Here is a 6,602-nt window from a genome sequence, read left to right as displayed (position 1 = left end):
TGTAGACCACAAATTCTGCCACCCATTCTCTGGAGGTTCTAAATCCACATTGCTCAAAGAGATACACAAGGCAAAACGCTGCTGATTATACTTGATCCAGAAAGACGGTGGGGGTGACACCAACTTAGCATAACTAGTAAAATCATCCTACACATAGTTCATTCGTTGTTGAAGGCGTTTGACCTTAGCAGAAAAACCATTACACAACTTCACCTTCTGTTGTAACTAGTCAAGCTCCTCGTTGGAAGATACTACATAAGAAACCACAGGAAGTGGAGGAACAGAAAGAGTAAGAATCTTCTGATTAAGCTCTGCAATCATCTTCTTCTATGACTCAATAGTTTCCTGAGAAGATTGTAGCTGATCCTCACAAGTACCCAGCCTACTGGCTACTTTTGGGGTAACTACTTGAGCTTCTAACTTTTGAATGGTGGCCTTCTGGGAATCCATAAGGGTAGTAGCTTCAGTCATTTGTTTGTGAATATCCATTAGGGCGGCTTTCTCAAATGCTAGATCCTCCAAAGCCTTACTCAATTGACTAGTCAGGGAATCCACTTTGTCCTGCAAGGAAGTATACACCGATGTGTAAATGGATTGAAGACAAGTCATCAGTGAAATCTCCGATGTAGCCTGAACACCAGAAACTAGTTGAGGAAGCAAAGGTCCAGCTAACATTGTTTGTAAGGAAGCAAAGGTCCAGCTAACATTATTTGTAAGGAAGCAAGGATCTGTTTATCCAACTACCCATCCCTTTGTGCTGCAAATAGATTATGACATGACAAGAATTAAGGGAGAGAGATGGTAGAAACATGAGGAATGGATTCCTATGCAGGAGAATCAGAAACTGAAATAGAAACAGGACTAAGGGGCCCTTTAGTACGCCATCTTTTACTGTGAGAGAATCAGGTAGGGGGACTCATCCTTCAAATCAGAATTGGGCTATAATGGAGGAGGAGTTGGAACAGAAGGTGGAGGCTGCTTTAGAATAAGAGTAGGATTAGGAACTGGCACACCACCAGGAGGAGGTGCAAAGGAGATAATCTTCTGAAGAAAAACAACGTAGGAGACATTACTGCCCTGACCTTTTCGAACTCTCTGAAAATGATGATTCATCTTCGCGAGCATGAATGATGCCCAATTGAACTTAGCTCCCTCCAGGATCCTAACAGAAGCAGTGAATAGCTCCTTGGAGAGACATTTGGAAGTAGGCTTCCTTGACATGAACCTGCTGTCTTATAGAAACTGGCAAAGTTGTTTCCATACCAGGGAGGAGATGTGAGCTACAGAAACCCTAGAATTGGTGATAACTTTGTTGAAGACCAAAGGAGTAGAGGTTTCTTTCTGCAGGAGAGAAAGGATCTCCTCAGATGTCAATAATTGATTTCCACTAGGGACGAAAGACGCTGAAAGAGGCAAACACAACGCATCACTGATATTGGTTGTGGATAAGCAAAAGCGTCGGTTATAAACCAAGCCAGACTAGTTCTTGTAGGATGCCAGGAAGAAGTAGCAAATTGTGTTGTCCACTGGCGGAAACTTCAAAGCCACAAAAGGACGAAGACCAGCACGGCAAATGTAATCTGCTTGCAGGAGAAGAGCATAGTCATGCACCAGCAACGGCACATGTTGGATGACAATAGGAGAAATAGAGGTAGATGCCATTTAGACTACAACAAAAAAACCCACACACACAACCAATGAAAAAGATAAAAAATTTCCTGCAAAACTGAGACAAATCAACACTGAGAAGAATATCAAAACAAAGGACAGACGACCAGACTAGACTGGACCAGACTTCCCCAAACAATCCACAACCTACAGAAATTTTTTTGACATGACATACGTACTTGTGCGACCGAAAGCTTCATGCTATGCAACCAGGAGGCACCCTGATCCTGAGTAATTAAGCAATCAAAAATAAAAATGGAAACACACCGTACCCCAAACAATGACTAGACTCAAACAGAATCCAAGACTTGGATCAACAGAATAAAGAGAGATGAACAAGATTGACATCTCGAACTTAACAAATCCCAACCCCTGTAAACGCATTGCGTAAACCTATGGTGCAGTGAACGTGGATGGGTGAACACTATCGAATTCATTTTAACCATGTACAAATTAGATTGCAGTTCATTATTAATTAACCATTAACCGCATAGTGAGTCAATTATGCAATCCCAACCCCTACTTAGACTGACTTGACTGACTGGGGGTCTCTAAAAATGCAATTCATTGTTACAATTTACCTGATCTGTGGTGCAAAGCGCATGCATTCGTGACGGCGAGGGTTCATTTTAATTACAAATAAATTGTGTCTGTAGCGCATGTGCGCGTGCATTGTGGATTTATTTTTAGAAAAGTATGTGGGTTCTTGTGCCATGTGCTCGTGCAATGGTGGGGTTTCTTTTACAATTAACGGTCAGGTTCCTTTTAAATTAAAAATTAATGAAGTGCATTCTGTTTATTTGGTGGGTGCAACGGTCTGTTGATTTTATTACAATTACATGTGTGTTATGGTGCAACGTGAGAGAGGGAAAAAGAGAAAAACCTGGCCATGGGTGGGGTTGTTTGCAAAGTCTGATACCACGTCCTTAAAAAAAAAGGAAAGGCGCAATCCACAAATATTCCACACAACGGACAAAAGGTCGACTACAACTAGTCCTCCTGTCATTAAAAAAAAACGAAAAAAACAACTAACACATTGACAAAAAATAATAATAAAAAAGATACATATGACCAAAATAAAAAGATGGATATGTTGGGATGTTGAATTGATTGGGATTTATGATTATGATTTTTTTTGGTTTTTTAAAATAATAGGTTTTGGTGTTAAAAAAAAAAAAGGAGTAAACATGAAATTTCAGCAACCAATCATGAGCATCAACTGTCAAAAAGATAATCAGATTTAATTCACATTATTCAGCTCATTTTTGAGATTTAAAATGAATTTTACATGAATTTGGGCATCAAAATTAGGGTTTTGTCTTCAAATAATACTTTGGCCACTTAGGGAAGCATTTTCAATTGGTCAAATATTCTCAAAATGTACAAGGGAGTTTATGAAAATTTTTGATTTTTTTTGAAATTATATCGATATTTTAATCAAATTTTAATGAATTTTGGCCAATTTTTAATATTTTTGAAAAGAATTGTCAATTTTTAAAAATTTTGCAATTTTTTTTGGATATTTCCAGTTTGAAAAATATTTCAATTGTTTGTAGAAATATTGGAGTTTTTAAAAGATTTTTTCTGTAATTTTTTTGAAATTTAATTGAAATTTAATGAATATTTGAATTTTGTATGTGTTTTTAGAGATTTCAGGATTTGAAGTACTCGTGACTGCATATGAACAATTGCTGATGAATGTGACTGCGTACGAATGGCTGCAAGACCCTACCTCACGAACAAGGCGGACGCGTGTGCTTGCGCGTGAATGCACGTGAACATCCATCGACACCAAAAGGTCGACCACATCGCGCAAAGGGGGGTGAATAAGTTAGAAGGGTAAAGGATGGAGGTAGGGGGTGGGATAGGGGGCTTAGGTGGGGGGTGAGGTAAATTGAGAGAAGGGGAGGAGGTAAATTTGGGGAGGGGGTCAAATTAGGGGGGGGGGGTGAAATTTGGGGGTGGGGGGTTTAAATTTGGGGGTGGGGGTAAAATTTAGGAGGGGGGGTTTCAAAATGGGGGTGGGCATTCAGAAATGGGGGGGGTGGGGGGTCGCAAAGGGCGGGGGGGGGGGGGGGGGGGGGAGGATAGGAGGTGAGGGAGGAGGAGGGTGGAGAAGGAGTGGTGGAGGAGGGAGGCCAGGCGGGCAGTGAGGGTGCCCACGGGGGGGGGGGAGACGGGGAGGGAGTCGCATCGAGAGGGGAGAAAGCGTGGGGGGGAAGTCGCAGTGGGCAGGGAGGAAGGGTGGGGGGGAAGTTGCAGGGGGGTGGGGAGGGAAGGGTGGTGGGGGGGGGGGGGGGATAAAAGAAGAAGGGGGGAAGGAGGAGGGAGAAGAAGAAGAATGGAGGAGGGGGAGAGGAAGAAAGAAGGAGGAAGGAAGGAAGGATGGGGGTGTGGCAGGGAGAGAGGGTGGGGATAGAGGGAGGTAGGGAGAGGGAGAGATTGGGGAGAGAGAAAGAAAGAAGAAGGGGGGAAAGAAACCGCTGGCCGTGGGGGGGGGGGGGGCAGGGGGTAATTTGTTGTTAAAAAAAAAGGAAAAATAAATAACTAAAGAAAGAATAAAGAAAGATAAAAATAAAATAATAAAAAGATCCCTATTGTCCCGTGCTAATGCGCGGGACCAGGTAAAAAAATTTGCAGTGGCAGGAAGCGATAGGGGCCAGGATGGCAAGGGAGGAGTTGCGAACACCACGGGGATGTTGCGAGACACGGGAAAGCAAAAACACGTGCGTTCACGCGTGAGGTGAGACGCGCAAGAACACGATAAAACAAATAAAAATTAATAACTTGCAAACCGTTCGTTGGAACGCAATGCGGTAAAAAGGAAAATTGGGCTGGAAGGTAAGAGGGAGACGGCAAAAAAGTACAATGGGGTGGCCAGGATCAAATCAGGGCGTTCCCTTGGAAAAAACACGAAAAACGACGCCAAAAATACATACAGGGATTAATATTGGAAAATTAGCATGCCGAAATGTGGGACGGAAAGAAGGAAAATTGTGCCAAATAACGTGCCTGACAAACCGATCACATCAAAACACGGTTCCGACCAAGAGAGGACATGTTTACATGGAAAAAAACCCAAAAAACGAACCAAAAAATGGGCTCAAAGATGAATACAAAAAGAATCGAGTAGCAAAAATGAAGGGCAGTAAAAAGGGAAAATGTCCGTGGGAAGGTGATGCACAGGGATGTCATGTCAAAACTCACTTCTGGTGAAGTTAAAAGGGGCTCACATGTGAAAAACAAAAAAAATGAAACTAAAAATATATTGAAAAATTAATAACGAAAAATCCAGCAGTCGAAATAGGGTGGAGAAAAAAGAAAAAATGTGGGGAAAGGCTGGGAGACACAACAGTCAAATGAAACTGGAATTTCAGTGAAAATAGGGCATGTTCACATGGAAAAATATTAAAAATATGCACGAAAATGACCTGAAAACGTGCAAGAAATAATATTGGATGAACCATGCATCGGAAGGACATGAAGAAAAAAGGAAAAATATTAGGGGGAAGGTGGAGGATAGGGCTGTCATGTCTGATTGTTGCTGGGAAGCAATAAATGTGCGTTCACAAGGAAAACCGTCCAATTTATGAGAAAGACGTCAAAAATTAATAACGTGAGAACCATCGACCAGAATAGGGGTCAGTAAAAAGGAAAAATAGTTAGGTCAAAGGGACAAACAGGGCTCTAAGGTGGGATGTGGGTTTCGGTGAACGTAAAGGGTGCGTTCTCATGGAAAATCATCACAATAAGGGATAAAGGGAAAAAGAGAAGGAATGGCCGCAAGGGTGGGTTGAACACGGACGGGTGGGTGGGGAAGGGACCCCATCAGGGTAAAATCAGGTCATGGCATACATGCAAGTTTTAAAGTAAGGCATATGCAGGGGGATACGCGTAGGGACACGTCCCCACACTTAAAACCTTAACAGACAGGGTTACATGCAACAACATAGCCTAGGACTCGTCAACCGACTGAACTCTGGTGTCCCCACACTTAAAACATAACGTACACTTGCAATCATAAGGATAAGGTTAGAAAGACTTTGCCCATTTTGTGTATGGTCGAAGGAACCATCACTGCTACTACAGAAGGATTGAAGTCAGCTGCAGGAGGTACCATGGCTCGCTCCAGTGTTCAGCCAGCATGGCAGGGACCATGCAGCAGCACCCAGGAAGGTAGCTGGTTGATGAAGCCCGTCAGGGGAGGTGTCGTTGACGAAGGATAGTCACTTAACTCAAGGGCACTCAAGAGGGATGAAAGAACAGTCACTCACCCGATAACTTACATCACTCGAGTTAATAATGATGAAATCCAAATCTCGCACCTGGTTTAGGAATCGAGGGAATGGGGTAGAAGGAATATGCCAGGGTGTACAATTGATGGTGCATTAGTGCGTCCAACCCGTTTGGCATAGGTGCAAGCATGAAGGCTAGGGAGCCTTGCAGTGCAGTGTACAGAACAGAGTGATGTGTCCTGTGCTGATGGCAGAGACCCATCTCGTGGGTGCAGAGGGAAACAAAAACGTACCTGACTCCAATTGTCGTAACGTTCTTCAAGCCTCACCTCTCAATACTTGATTGAAGAAACACCAATCATACTCAGCCCACCCTCTATCTCATGCTCTGTTGAAAGATCCAGGAGGGCAACTCATTCTTGAAACCCATTGATGTAATCCTCACTGGCACTTGTGTAGAGGTTGTATGCCTTGTGCGCGTTTGATGGTGCAATTGTGCATCCCACCATGTGCCGGCATACAGTGTAAGAAGGAAGGCCAGGGAGTCTTATGGTGCAGTGCACGGAAACAGATCGTGCATTGTGCATTGAGAGGCCCATCCCGTGCGTGCAACACTCCGTTCACACATCTCACCTCTCATTTGATTTGAAGGAAAAGACTGGTCACTCAGCCCACCCTCTGTCTCACGCTCACTGATAG

The sequence above is a fragment of the Lygodium microphyllum genome, chromosome 4, assembly GCF_053477565.2.
Source record: "Lygodium microphyllum isolate KBCC chromosome 4, Lygodium_microphyllum_v1.1.10, whole genome shotgun sequence".
In the NCBI taxonomy this organism is placed as follows: domain Eukaryota; kingdom Viridiplantae; phylum Streptophyta; class Polypodiopsida; order Schizaeales; family Lygodiaceae; genus Lygodium; species Lygodium microphyllum.
Note: the sequence above shows the minus strand (reverse complement) of the source record.